The 13,472-nt window shown below is 42.2% G+C and overlaps 1 protein-coding gene across 1 annotated transcript in view; it reads right to left on the bottom strand.

Annotated features, from left to right (window-relative positions):
* The window catches only part of PKIB (cAMP-dependent protein kinase inhibitor beta), a 254,423-nt gene extending 241,547 nt beyond the window's left edge, over nucleotides 1-12,876 (bottom strand). Inside the window, exon 1 of the mRNA XM_082249695.1 lies at nucleotides 12,641-12,876. The gene's annotated coding sequence lies outside the window, so the exon portion shown is untranslated. The remainder of the gene's footprint in view (nucleotides 1-12,640) is intronic.
* Nucleotides 12,877-13,472: the final 596 nt, after the last annotated feature.

Below are 13,472 nucleotides of genomic sequence, written 5' to 3'. Positions count from 1 at the left end.
GCAATATTTTTCCTTGCGTGTGATAAGGTTTTTTTTGTAAAGTAAAGCTTTTCCTCGAGTATTAAGCTCTGGAGCAACATGAAAATTGTACAGTCTATTTGCACTAAAGTTGAATTATAGGCAAAACTTTTTTTTTTTTCATTTTGGATAAAGTAAGGAAGGTTATAACCCCTATCAGTTTTTATTTTATTTTTTTGCCATCTGTGTCCACATTGGAAGATGTCCCCTTTATTACTTTTCTAGGGACAACACAAAATGTGGGATTTTCTTTTACTTTTGCTTTCAATGAGAATGGTAAACAGGACAAATAGAGAGGGTCAATCTCCCTAACGGGGACACAGATAACAATAAATGCCTGACAGGTGTTCTAATCCACCTCCACTTTATCCAAAAGTTAAAAAAGTTACCTTTATTTACTCTTTAACCCCCTGCCTACTGGGCACTTTTACCCCCTTCCTGGCCAGGCCAATTTTCAGCTTTCAGTGCTTCACACCTTGAATGACAATTGCGCATTGGGGGTATTTAATCACTGCTTTTTTTTTTTTTTAAACGAAAAACTACCATAAATTAAAAAAAATAAGGTTTTACTAAAGTAAATTTCAGTAAATTTTGTAAAGAAGTAATTTTCTCCTTTGCTGATGTGCTCTGTTGAGGTGGCACTGATGGGCACTGAGAGGCTGCACTGGTGAGCACTGATGAGGCAGCACTTATGGACACTGATGAGGCAGCACTGAAGGGCACTGATCAGGTGGCACTGATGAGGAGGCCCTACTATGCAGCACTGATGGGCACTGATAGGTGGCACTGATATGCTGCACAGATGAGCACTGATAGGCAGCACTGATGGGCAATGATAGGTGGCACTAATTGGCAGGGATAGGTGGCACTTATGGGCACTGATAGGCGGCACTGGTGGCAATGATAGGCGGCAAGGATAGGTGGCACTAATGCACGGCACTGAAGGGTAGCATTGATGGGCACTGATGGGCGGCACTAATAAGCAGGCACTGATGGGCACTGAAAGGCAGCAATAACTGGCCTCACTAATGGGCACTGATTGGTGTCACTGATGGGCACTGATTCCCCTGCGAGGAGATGCTGCTGATCGTTCCTCTTCGCCACACACTCTATCAGTGTGAGTCAAGGAGAGCCGATAAACTGCACTTCCTTGTTTACATGTGACTGGCTGTGATTAGACTCAGCCGATCACATGGGTAAAGAGCCACGTCATCGGCTTTTTGCTGAGATCGGGGTCACGTTGTGTCCTAGGAACACAGCGCGGCCACGATCGCTGCACTGCGTGATCCAGGGGGTGCGCGACAGCGGCGGTTCTGGGGCGCCGTCATATGAGGTCATCCCAGATGACCTCATAAATAAATATAGTAAGTATAGTAAAATGACAGCGGGCTGGAAGTGGTTAAGTAAATAAACCCCAATAAATTCCAGATTTCTACATTTAGGTTTCTATGCATTACTGTTAATAGAAAACTGATCCAAAAAGGCAAAAACTAATCAAAATTGGCTTTTTTAATTTCCCTTAAATACATCATGCATTAAGCTATTTATTTACGTTTGTGAATTGGGTTTAACTCCTTTTCATGCGGTATTTAACAAGAGTTTTCAGTATTTTGCAGTAAAACGGTATAGTAAATTGACAGTTTCAGGATCAAATGCGATATTTAGGCAAAATGCATTCGGACCCCTACATACCGCATGCAAGTTGCTTTTGTGAATAGAGCCCACTATCATTTGTTTGTGCGGCTTGTGCTGCTAAATAAATGAATGATTTTAGTTAGTGACTCTATACAGCAGTCTGATCATTTTACAGTACTTGCTCTAATTCCTGCCACATTTATACCTTGCAACAAGCTCTCAGGAGGCTCTGGTTGTGTCTGGGTCCATAATCACATCATTTTTTTAATCCCCTGAAATCCTATTGGCCTTATTTTCTTATTCCTCTAGTGCTGCTTCATATACTACTTTAAAAAAAAAAATAATTTATATTAAAATTAAATTCCAGCTAAATTGCTGTATTTTATTACATCCCTGTGTTCATCTTTTGCTATTTTGACTGGTCAACCTAAGGCAGATCTGAATTTTTCATCTCAACCACAATTAAAATTAAACTAAAATATCTTAAGAGTGCATCCCGGTACTTTTCTTTTTTTGTCATTACCGTATAATTCAAGTACAAATGTGAATTTGCTAACATATCATAACAGCAGAAAAAGTGGTTCTACATTTAAACCCTTTCACTTTCTCTCTGTTATTGCGTTGTCATTATAATATAATTGTGAACTTGCTTACAGTTATTAACCAAAGAAACAGTGGCTTTCTACAGAGATATAGCATTGCAACTGTCATGACTGCTGGGTAACTTAACCACTTAAGCCCCGGAAGATTTTACCCCCTTCCTGACCAGGGGGTATTTTGCGATTCGGCACTGCGTGACTTTAACGGACAATTGCGCGGTCGTGCGACGCTGTACCCAAATGAAATTGACGTCCTTTTTTTCCCATAAACAGAGCTTTCTTTTGGTGGTATTTGATCACCTGTGCGATTTTTTAATCATGCGCTATAAACAAAAAAAGAGCGACAATTTTGCAAAAATAACAATATTTTTCAAATTTTTTCACATGAAATTCCCCAAAAAAAAGGTAAAAATCAAATTTTTTAACATTTTTGGCCAATTTGTTTTCTGCTACATATGTTTGGTAAAAAAATCGCAATAAGCGTATTTTGATTGGTTTGCACGAAAGTTATTGCGTTTACTATCTAAGGGAAAGATTTTTGTCTTTTTTTCTTATTAACGAGTAATGGCGACGATCTGCGATTTTTTTTTTGCGGGACTGCGGCATTGCGGCAGACAGATCGGACCCTTGACTGACATTTTTGACACTTTTGGGGGTACCAGTGACATTACTACAGTAATCAGTGCTATACATATGCACTGTAACTGTAAAAATGACACTGGCAGGGAAGGGGTTAACTTTATTGGAGGAGGAGGGGTTAAGTGTGTCCCTAGGGGCGTGCTTCTGAATGTAAAGGGGCGTGGCTTTTCATGTAACAGCAGAGATCTAAGGTCCTACATAGCAGGATCGTATGATCTCTGCTGTTACACAAGAGAGAATGACAGGCGGCTTTGTTTACATTAGCCGCCTGCCTTTCTCCCTCTGTAACCGACGATCGCGAGTGACCGGCGAACATCGGGTCCGCCGGTCACACGCGCGGGGATCCCAGAGGGCGAGCGGGGGCGGGAGCGCGCCTCCGGCGGTGCGCGCTCACCACCTATTGGCTCGCAGGCGAGTGACGTACCAGTACGTCACTTTGCCTGCACGGGGCTGACCGCCGTAGTATATCTACTTGCGGCGGTCGGCAAGTGGTTAAGAGGAAACACAATAAGCCTTTAAGATGTTGTGGGTCATGTTGTGAAATAGTAAATGAGGAAAAAACAATACCGCGCTAAAATAAACAATATTAGAAAAGCGACTTGCACTACAGATGACAATCTAAAGTAAAAAAATGTATAAAGGGCAGCGCTGATAGAAAAAACTATAATAAAGTGCATATATAGTGCAATATTAAAATGTGTCTATTTGGCCAAATAGGAGTATTTATACAATACACATAAAATACTACACAGCCAATAGAAATGATATAAAGTGCATGAATAACAGATCAATAAAAGTCTGATTAATAAATCAAAGAAAGTCCAAAGTGCAATGTGAAAAGAATATCTTCAATCGTTATTCCATGTGAATAATCCAAAGAGTCGTGCACAGGAACCACCACCAACTTTAGAGGGAGGCTTACCAGATAAAATGGACCCAATTAAGCTTACGCCTAATGAATCAGAAACAGCATGATTAGATGGATAATCACCAAAAGACGTCTGGATAGACTTCCGCCACTCCAACAGCACCAACAGTATATTCCACTTTAATACAGATTATTCCCATTGATGGACCATCCAGTCAAAACTAGAACCTCTAGTCCTTTTCCACATATACTCAATAAAAGAGAGAACTCCACATAGTGTAAAACCATACATATGTCTTGATTAAAAATCAGAAACACTTACAATGTAGATGAATAGAAAGCGCTCTCAATAAAACATCCTAGGATCAAATGTAACGCAGTGGAATCATAGCAGCAGATCCGACGCGTTTCGCTGATGATTTCTTAATCAGACTTTTATTGATCTGTTATTTGATTATATATGAGCTTTATATCATGGTGTGAAATAAACATTTTGTTAACTGGTAGTTCCAACAGTGTTATTAGTGTACTGCGGCTTCATACAAGTTTGTCAGCAGGTTTCGGCCAATGATTTTGGCCATAAACCTGCTGATCGGCTGTAGCCAATCACAGCACAGCTCTGTTTCTTGTTTGTAGAATCTGGCCCTTTTCATTAAAGGAGAGAAGAAAGTCTGATCTGTGTGAGAAAAAACAGCCCATTTACACTTGCGTACACTTGTTTGGCACACTTAACCCTTTGACTGCACTCCAGTTAACCTTTTGTCACCAGTGATATTGGTACAGTGTACAATATTTATTACTGATCACTGTTTTAGCATCACTAGCAACGTAAAAAATCATCAGAGTCTGTAAGTGCCCCCTAGCCAGTGTCAATAAGCGCTCCAATTGCCTGCCACTCTATCGCAGTTACACTATAAGTCGCTGATCACCACCACTACTAGTAAAATGTCTGTATGGATCAGTATCATGATCACGGTCAGAACTACATCAGTGTCCTCAATGGTATAATGTCCCCAAAAACTCAGCCTTGATCACTGCCCGCACTTGTGTTTACCCTCCCTCCAACAAGTTCAGTGACAGTATAATTTTTCTGATCACTGCCACCTCTGATACACTGTTCACAAAACTGCAGTGTTAGCAAAATAAGGCCTGATCTCTGCTAGCACTAGCAGTTAATTTTATTTCTAGCATGCAAGCAGTCCTTGATTTCTAGCCAGGGGCTCTTTTTCCCATAGTCACCACTAGGTACCTGTAAAGTTAGTGCCTAAAATATCCAAAGACAGGTATACTAGAGAAGAGGCCTACAGGATTCTGAGCATGACAGATGAGGATGAAGAAGATATCTCACTGCCAGAATCAGGCTCAGAATATGAGCCTGTAGAAAGCAGCAACACCTGATTAAGGTGAAGCCAAAATCAGGCATACCCGACAGAAACGCATGATTATGCTCATATGCAGCAGGGTGCATGTACTAGCACTGCACTACTTTTTGGTGAGTTGGCAAGCACCAGCGGCATAGTACATCCTAGCTTTTTAGACACTAACACTGTAGTATCTCATGGTGAAGTTGCTAGCGCCAGCAGTGCTGGTGAGGTGCTAGCACATGCAGAGTAATACAACCGCAGCCACCAAAAATTCAAGAATACAAGCACAGACCATACAGCCCATAGTAGCCTTCCAGAGGAGCTTGTGAACCCTAATTGACTGCTCCCAGATTCAGCAGGACTCATATTCCCCCCATTCACAGTCCAGCTTGGGGTTCAGGTGAAAACAGAACAGCCAACATAACAACACCCCTTGACATTTTTTAGCTGTATTTCACTAAAGACCTCTACAATTTTATTTTGGACCAAATTAATGTTTATGCCCAACAGTACATCGCCACCAACCCAAATTCCTACCTTGCTAGGCCATTTAAATAAAAAAAATCCTGAATTTAAAGCCAGACACTGGTGCAAAAAGGTGTCTATATATTTATTTCAATTGGCTCTATACAATACTTTTGTTATTTGCAAAACTACTGGAGGAACTGGATCCTTCCTAAAATTTCAGGAGTCGATCATCTTAGCCCTTTTATATCCAGAAGGCGCTGTGGCGTGAAGTCCAAATCCAGATACAGTTAGCCGGCTGCATGAGAACCACTTACCAGATGTCCTCCCAGATACCCCAACACAAAGATCACCTCAAAAAGGTGTGTCTGTGGTAAATGTGGAATAAGGCATGACACCCATTTTTCTGTCCTGGCCAATCTGCATCAAAGACTGCTTCCATTGCTACCACACCGTAGTGGATTGTTAGTCTAGGATCCAGCACGGCACATTCTAAGGTACAGCACAGCACACAATTCTGCACAAGGGTCTCTAGAAGTTTTATATAGTCAGGAAATTGTCTCTAACATTTTGCGTGACCCTAAAATCAAAGGCTGGAAAGGGTATTGCACTGAAAAGTTAAAGTGTCATTAAACCCAGATTATAAAAAAAAACTCTCATTACATGCTAAATAACATAATGTACATACTCACAGAGCTGCACAAAAGCATTGGTTTGTGTAGAGTGAAATATATCTGGTTGATCCTGCCTTCAGCTGTTCCTCCCATCTTTTCTATGCCTCCATTGCAGGCTGAGATTGTATAAACCTGCTGGTGTTCTCTATTGAACATGCTCAATTTTTAGTTCCCTTCTAAGCCCTTAGTTTTATTTTTCTTAAGTGTGCAGCCCACATGACTAAAGGGTCACACATGTGGGCTTATACACAGTGGTAAATGACAGTCCCCTCTCTCCCTCCTCCTCCATGTCCTCCTATGTTTTATCAGTCTGTGGTGGCCAGGTCTTTCCTGTATGCCGTTGCATCCTGGGGAAGCAGACTAAAGCCTAGTACACACAGGCCAAATGTCGACCGGCATCAGCCGGCATTGGCCAGTTTAACAGAAACTGGCCAACACCTGGCCTGTGTGTAGGGCAGCTTGTCTATCTAAGGCTCATGACCAAAAAAGTTTTGCTGACTGACTCCTGATTGGCGCTCTCAGCCAATGGCTGACAGCACTGACCAGAGTGTTCTGGTGGGGGGGGGGGGTGTCCCCCTGTCAGAACAGAATAGCTCAGCAGAGGAGATCGCTGTACTAACATTGGCACATCGGCTCCAAGCTGTTTACAACAGCTGACCGTTCTCTCTCAGCGGAGAACGATCGTGGGTGTCAGGCAGCAAGTCAATTGGAGCCGCCTGCCCGCTGCGTTGGCTTCCCCGCTGATGAGCGGGGGCGGGAGCGCGCCGCCGGAGACGCGCGCTCGCCCCCCAGCCTCCTGCTCACGACCGCCGTACACTTACGGCAGTTTGCGCAGGAGCGGCTGCCTGCCGCAGTACATCTGCAGTGGGCGTTCGTAAAGAGGTTAAATTAGACATGTGCAGAATGGGAAAATTTGTTTTGTTTTGTTTCAGATAGATTCATCATGTTACTAATTTTGTTTTGGTAATTCGTTTCGGAATTGTTTCGCTTAGTTGCGTTTAATTTAGTTTTGTTTATGTCAGGGCTTGACAAATTTTCCTGAAATCTAGGAGCCAGCTAAAAAAGTTAGGAGCCAGTTTTTTTTTTTTAAACTAACAACCAAGCTTTATTTAATAAAACGGATACTAAATTTACACATAAATACGACTAGAACCCCACTCTCCTCTATAGCGCAATTGGATGAAAACAGACTGTCTGTCTTTTTCCATCCGATGCCATCTGATCCGTTCCACGGGATGGATAGAAGATAGAACCACCATCTGTCTGCTTTTGGTGGACAGGATCAGATGGCGGCAGATTACTGCTCCATAGAGGAGAATGAAGGGTCCGATCAGGTCTGCCTGAAAAACTGACAGGCGGACCTGATCAGACAGCCCGTGTGAAAGAGGCCTTTGGCTGTGGCATGGCGATGAGGAAAAAAAAAAAGATTATATATATATATATATATATATATATATATATATATATATATATATATATATTTTTTTTTTTTTTTTTTTTTTAATTGGAAAAAAAAAATTTTTATTTTTTTTAATAATTTAAAAAAAAGAAAAAAATATTATTTTTTTTTTTTTTTTTACATTTAAAAAATAAATTAAATAAATAATAATAACCACACTCCCTGTCAAAGGTAACTAACTGGACAGGGAGATGGTAATGCATTGAGAACAAACAGGCAGTGGAAACAGTCATTACAACAGTCATTACTCCCGGCCACCACAAGAGGGCGCCAGTTCCCCATTGGAAGCCTCTCTCATCTCAAGTAGGCCGAAAAACCGGGGCCTCAATTTTCGGACGGCTCGGAAGTCCGTGCACTCCGTGCGCGGAAGTCCGTGCAAAAATGACAGGACACCTTCTGCAGGGCACCCCAGGCGCCAGGTCGCTAATTCTAGTCGCAAATGAACCTGGCGCCCGGGGATTGTAGAGCCCTGGTTTATGTAGTGCTGTCCCTGTAGGGCTTGCTGTATGATGACTTCTTGGGCCCCCTCTGATTGCCAGCACACAGTCACTTAGGGTAAAGTTCACACATCCCTCCTTACTCCCGATGGCTCATCACTCAATAAACAGTCAAGGGGTATTGGTTTTTAGTGTTTATTTTGGAACTTGGATGGGTGAAGGGAATAGTGGGATACTCCAACTGTAACTATTCTCAATGGATAAGGACAACTCTCACTTGGCCTCACCAGGTTGCTTGTGGAAGCAGCTGCACTGCTTAATCAATACTGCCCCACATGTATAGAAAGGGTTAGGTCTCCTTGCTCTTTCTCTCCAGCAATAGACTTGGTGAACTATATTCTCTTCAGGACACTCACTAGCATGCCCTTTACTGACGACCATCCACTGACTCTTCTAGCTGCAGGAGTGGCCCCCCTCAGCCCTCAGGTCAGTCCACTTGACACACATCTGTACTCACTGTACTGTAGAATCAGATCCTCCAGTGTCTCCCCTTTCAGTCAGTTTCACAGGACCTCTGAGTTCAGTTCCTCTCTAGCTCTCTCTAGGCCCTCAGGTTGACTACCTGAGGCCGCATGACACCTCTACAGAGGAGGAGGCAGCCGCCTCCTCCCTCTGGGACTCCGCTATCCAGCCGAAAGACCCTGAGCACATGTGCTCCTAGCATTTATACAGTATCCCTGCATGAAACGAGGCACTTTCCTCTGCCAAATCACCAGGGCTGTATCAAACACCTGTGCACTCATTTTTCAGGTTTCCTCCCACTGTCTAACATTTCTCCCTATTTATAAATTTTAAAATGAATTCCAAATTTTCGAAACGATTTAGATTAGCATCAGTAAAAAAATGATCTACCATTTTGAATTCTGTGTGAAGAATAGTTGGTTGTTAAGGAGCGGGCTGGGAAGCCAGCCTCCGTGTCCTTAACAACAGATAACTCATCAGCTGTCAGTGGGCTTCCCCACTGAGAGCTGAAATGTAAACAAAAGAATTCTGGCAATAGAAAAAAAAACGGCGTGGGGTCCCCCCCTCTGACATCACCGGGTGACTCTGCCCCTTACCTATTTAAGAAATGTCAGGCAGAGGAGCAGGCAGTTGGCGGGGAGCCTTTGACAAGGTCGGAGGTTTTTTTCTTTTTTTGGGTCCAGCGGTGCTGGGGTCCACATGATTGAAAATGGATCTACATAAGAGGACATTGTTTTGGTCCTCCGATGGAAAAAATCTGTTGGTGCCTCATCCTTATTTTGTAGATATAAAAACTTTAAGGGCCATTTCACACCATAGAAACATAGCCTGGTTGCGTTCCAGATGCTTTTTTGCATGTGCGTTTTTGATATGTTTTTGATGCATTCCAGTGCGTTTTTGATGCAGTCCTGTGCATTCCCCCCCCCCTTTTTTTTCTTAACCCTAAATAGGAACATGTGTGTTCCAGTGCGTTTTTGATGCAGTCCTGGGAATCCCCCCCCCCCTCTTTTTTCTTAACCTTAAAAAAGAACATGTGTGTTCCAGTGCGTTTTTGATGCAGTCCTGTGCATTTCCCCTCCTTTTTTTCTTAACCTTAAATAGGAACATGTGTGTTCCAGTGCGTTTTTGATGCAGTCCTGTGCATCCCCCCCCTGCTTTTTCTTAACCTTAAATAGGAACATGTGTGTTCCAGGGCGTTTTTGATGCAGTCCTGTGCATCCCCCCCCCCCCCCCCCTCTTTTTTCATAACCTTAAATAGGAACATGTGTGTTCCAGTGTGTTTTTGATGCAGTCCTGTGCATTTCCCCCCCTCTTTTTCTTAACCTTAAATAGGAACATGTGTGTTCCAGTGTGTTTTTGATGCAGTCCTGTGCATTCCCCCCCCCCCCCTCTTTTTCTTAACCTTAAATAGGAACATGTGTGTTCCAGTGCGTTTTTGATGCAGTCCTGTGCATTTCCCCCCCCCCCCTCTTTTTCTTAACCTTAAATAGGAACATGTGTGTTCCAGTGCGTTTTTGATGCAGTCCTGTGCATCCCCCCCCCCCTCTTTTTGGGAACATGTGTGCTCCAGTGCATTTTTGATGCAGTCCTGTGCATTTCCCCCCCTCTTTTTCCTAACCTTAAATAGGAACATGTGTGTTCCAGTGTGTTTTTGATGCAGTCCTGTGCATTCCCCCCCCCCCCCCCCTCTTTTTCTTAACCTTAAATAGGAACATGTGTGTTCCAGTGCGTTTTTGATGCAGTCCTGTGCATTTCCCCCCCCCCCCTCTTTTTCTTAACCTTAAATAGGAACATGTGTGTTCCAGTGCGTTTTTGATGCAGTCCTGTGCATTCCCCCTCCCCCCTCTTTTTTCTTAACCTTAAATGGGAACATGTGTGCTCCAGTGCATTTTTGAGGAAGTCCTGTGCATTTTTCCCCCTCTTTTTTCTTAACCCTAAATAAGGACATGTGTGTTCCAGTGCGTTTTTGGTGCTCTTAGGTGCGTTCAGGTGAGTTTTTGGTGTGTTTTACCACGTTCCAGTATAGTCCAGTGCAGAACGAATGCAGAATGTTGTGTTTTTTTTTTGGAACTGGATCGCACTGGAACTGACCACACTGGTGTGAACTCTGCCATACCATATAACGTCTGCCAAACGATATAACCTACTATCCATGCATTTTTGGTGCAGAAAAAAAAACGCACTGGACTGCATGTGCTGTGAACTGGTCCTTAAAGCAGAGTTCCACCCAAAAGTGGAACTTCTGCTCTTTTGCTCCTCCCCCCTCCGGTGCCACATTTGGCACCTTTCAGGATGGAGGGGGGAACGGGTACCTGTGTTTGACAGGTACCCTTCCCAACTTCCGGGAAACGGTGCCACGGCGCCGTCCCTCGGAAGTTTGGCCTCCTCCCCCCCCCCCGCCAAACCGATAGTAATGTGCAGCGCGCTTTGCGCATGCGCAGTAGGGACCCGCCCGTGAAGCTGCAAGGCTTCACTGCTGGGTTCCCTTACCAGCAATGGCGGCGGCAGCACCCAACAGCCGATAGAAACATTGGCTGCGGTGCCGACATCGATGGACTCCAGGACAGGTAAGTGTCCTAATATTAAAAGTCAGCAGCCACAGTATGTGTAGCTGCTGACTTTTAATTTTTGGAGGGGGTGGAGGGGAAGGTGGAATTCTGCTTAAATGGTTATAAAATCATTATGGTTTAAATAAACAATAATAGATAATAAATGGTTATGTATCCTTTGGGTCTTTCCATAGCTTTTTCTAACTCACTCCTTCCCCTTTCATCCACTTTTCATACAGCGATAAGCTAATTTTTGTTGAGTTGCTTTATTTTCTGCCCGGCAACTTTTACACCCAGCTCAGCCAGTTTGTACTCAACTACTCCATTTTCAACTCCCAGCCATTGGAGCTTCAAATGACAGGTAAGTTGAGCAAGCGGTGGTAAGCGAGGAGGTAGGTGGCTTTAACTCACCACATTTACCCTACCTCAAGAGCTATGAAATACTTTTCAGAAGAATAAATATGCATTAAAAGATAGATTATACAAATCAATTTTTAATCTTTGTTTAAAATGAATCTCGCCAACATGATTTAAGCAACATTATATTCCACCTAAAGAGCAGGTGTCAAACTGAAAAAAAACCCAAAAGATAAAGTGTCGAGATTAACGTATAATAGGTTGCTGACCAGTTTAGAGTCATCCAAATCATAGGTTGATTTTTCTCTCCCCGTTCCATGCGAGACTGTCAACCACAACAGAATTTTTTTCTTTCTTTTTTGGTAATTTTCCTAATTCAATTTACAGTATGTCATATCTGTTCAGTAATACTATGTATTAATACTTTGCTTATACTTTTAAACTTCTCAATAAAAATATTATTAAAAAACAAAAGATCTAATGTCACGTTAATTATAATATACATTAAAAAGCAACTTTTTGACATTTCTTGGTATATTAAAGGGCAAAGCTTACTCTCGGAGGATGCAGTAGAGTAGAATGGAATGTCATTGTATTTGCTCTACAGTAAGATGTGAAAATAACCATAAAAAAACACTGGACAAGGACATCGGTTTAATACAGAAACACGTAACCTCTGCGCTATAAATTTCTCAGCTAATACAAATCACACATGCTTATTTCACAAGCTAGCAGCTAAGGCATCCTTAAACAGCAGTATGAATGAAACAATCTTCCCCACCTCCTCCTTTCCATCCATTTCCCATCTGTTGAGTCTAATTTCAGTTTATTACAGAAGGCAGAAATGCATTGCCTTTTTTAATCAAATAAAAGATTAGATATGAAATTGCAAACACAAAAAAAAAATAATATATATATACATATACATATATATATATATATATATATATATATATATATATATATATATATATATATATATATATATATATATATATATATATATATATATACGATTGCTAATCCATTGTGGAGTTGTCATGTAGTCACTCACCAATGAGATGATCAGTATGAGCAATGTAGGACTGTGTGCCCCTCTTGACTCAGGAGTGTTCAGCCTTTACAATCCAGACCTCTGCAGATAGCTGTGGAGGTCATTTTAGCAGCACAGACACAGAATGTAAGCACAGCAGCCGCACACAGCTCCCTGCGTCTCCTGAGACACTGCTACACTTGTAATCCAACATACACCTTTACTTTGAGTCAACTGTCTTTATTATGTGACTTGAATCGACAGATTCCCCCCTCCCCTGTCTCTGCAATGAGCAATTCCTGCAAAATCATCGCACTGCCATCAAGTGGACATAGAAATAATATTAGTTTATATTTCTGGCATGTGAAGCGACTTCACCTGTGGCTTAGCTGATATGAATTAATGCATTGAACCTTGTACGCCAAATAATTTCCAGTGCAAAAAAAAATGTATTTTTATTAGAATATAATAAAATAGATAACAGAATACTGTTAAGCAAATAAAAATGGGTGGAAAATGACAACAAAATGTAAAAAGCATGATCCAAGGGCAGTGGAGGAGGGGGCCTGTAAAGATGCAGAGGGGTTGATGTTGTATTTAAATAGCCTGTTGATTTTCTGTTTAATGTGCACTGTAATGCAGCGGTTTAATGTATTGTTGTGCTTAGCTGTCTGATAAACTAAGCCTATTCCACACCTAGCTAACCATTTCAATTTACTTTCTTCATCAGCTCACCCCTAAGTGCCGGTTCACAAATATGCGATGAGGAACCCTGCGAATCCACTGCAGGTTCCCTCATGGCACTCAACTTGCAGGCAGTTCACACTACCATATGCAAATCGCTGGGGGTGTC

Source organism: Pelophylax lessonae (assembly GCF_965119305.1).
Source record: "Pelophylax lessonae genome assembly, chromosome: 3".
Taxonomy (NCBI): Eukaryota; Metazoa; Chordata; class Amphibia; order Anura; family Ranidae; genus Pelophylax; species Pelophylax lessonae.
Note: the sequence above shows the minus strand (reverse complement) of the source record. Positions and strands in the feature narration are given on the sequence as shown.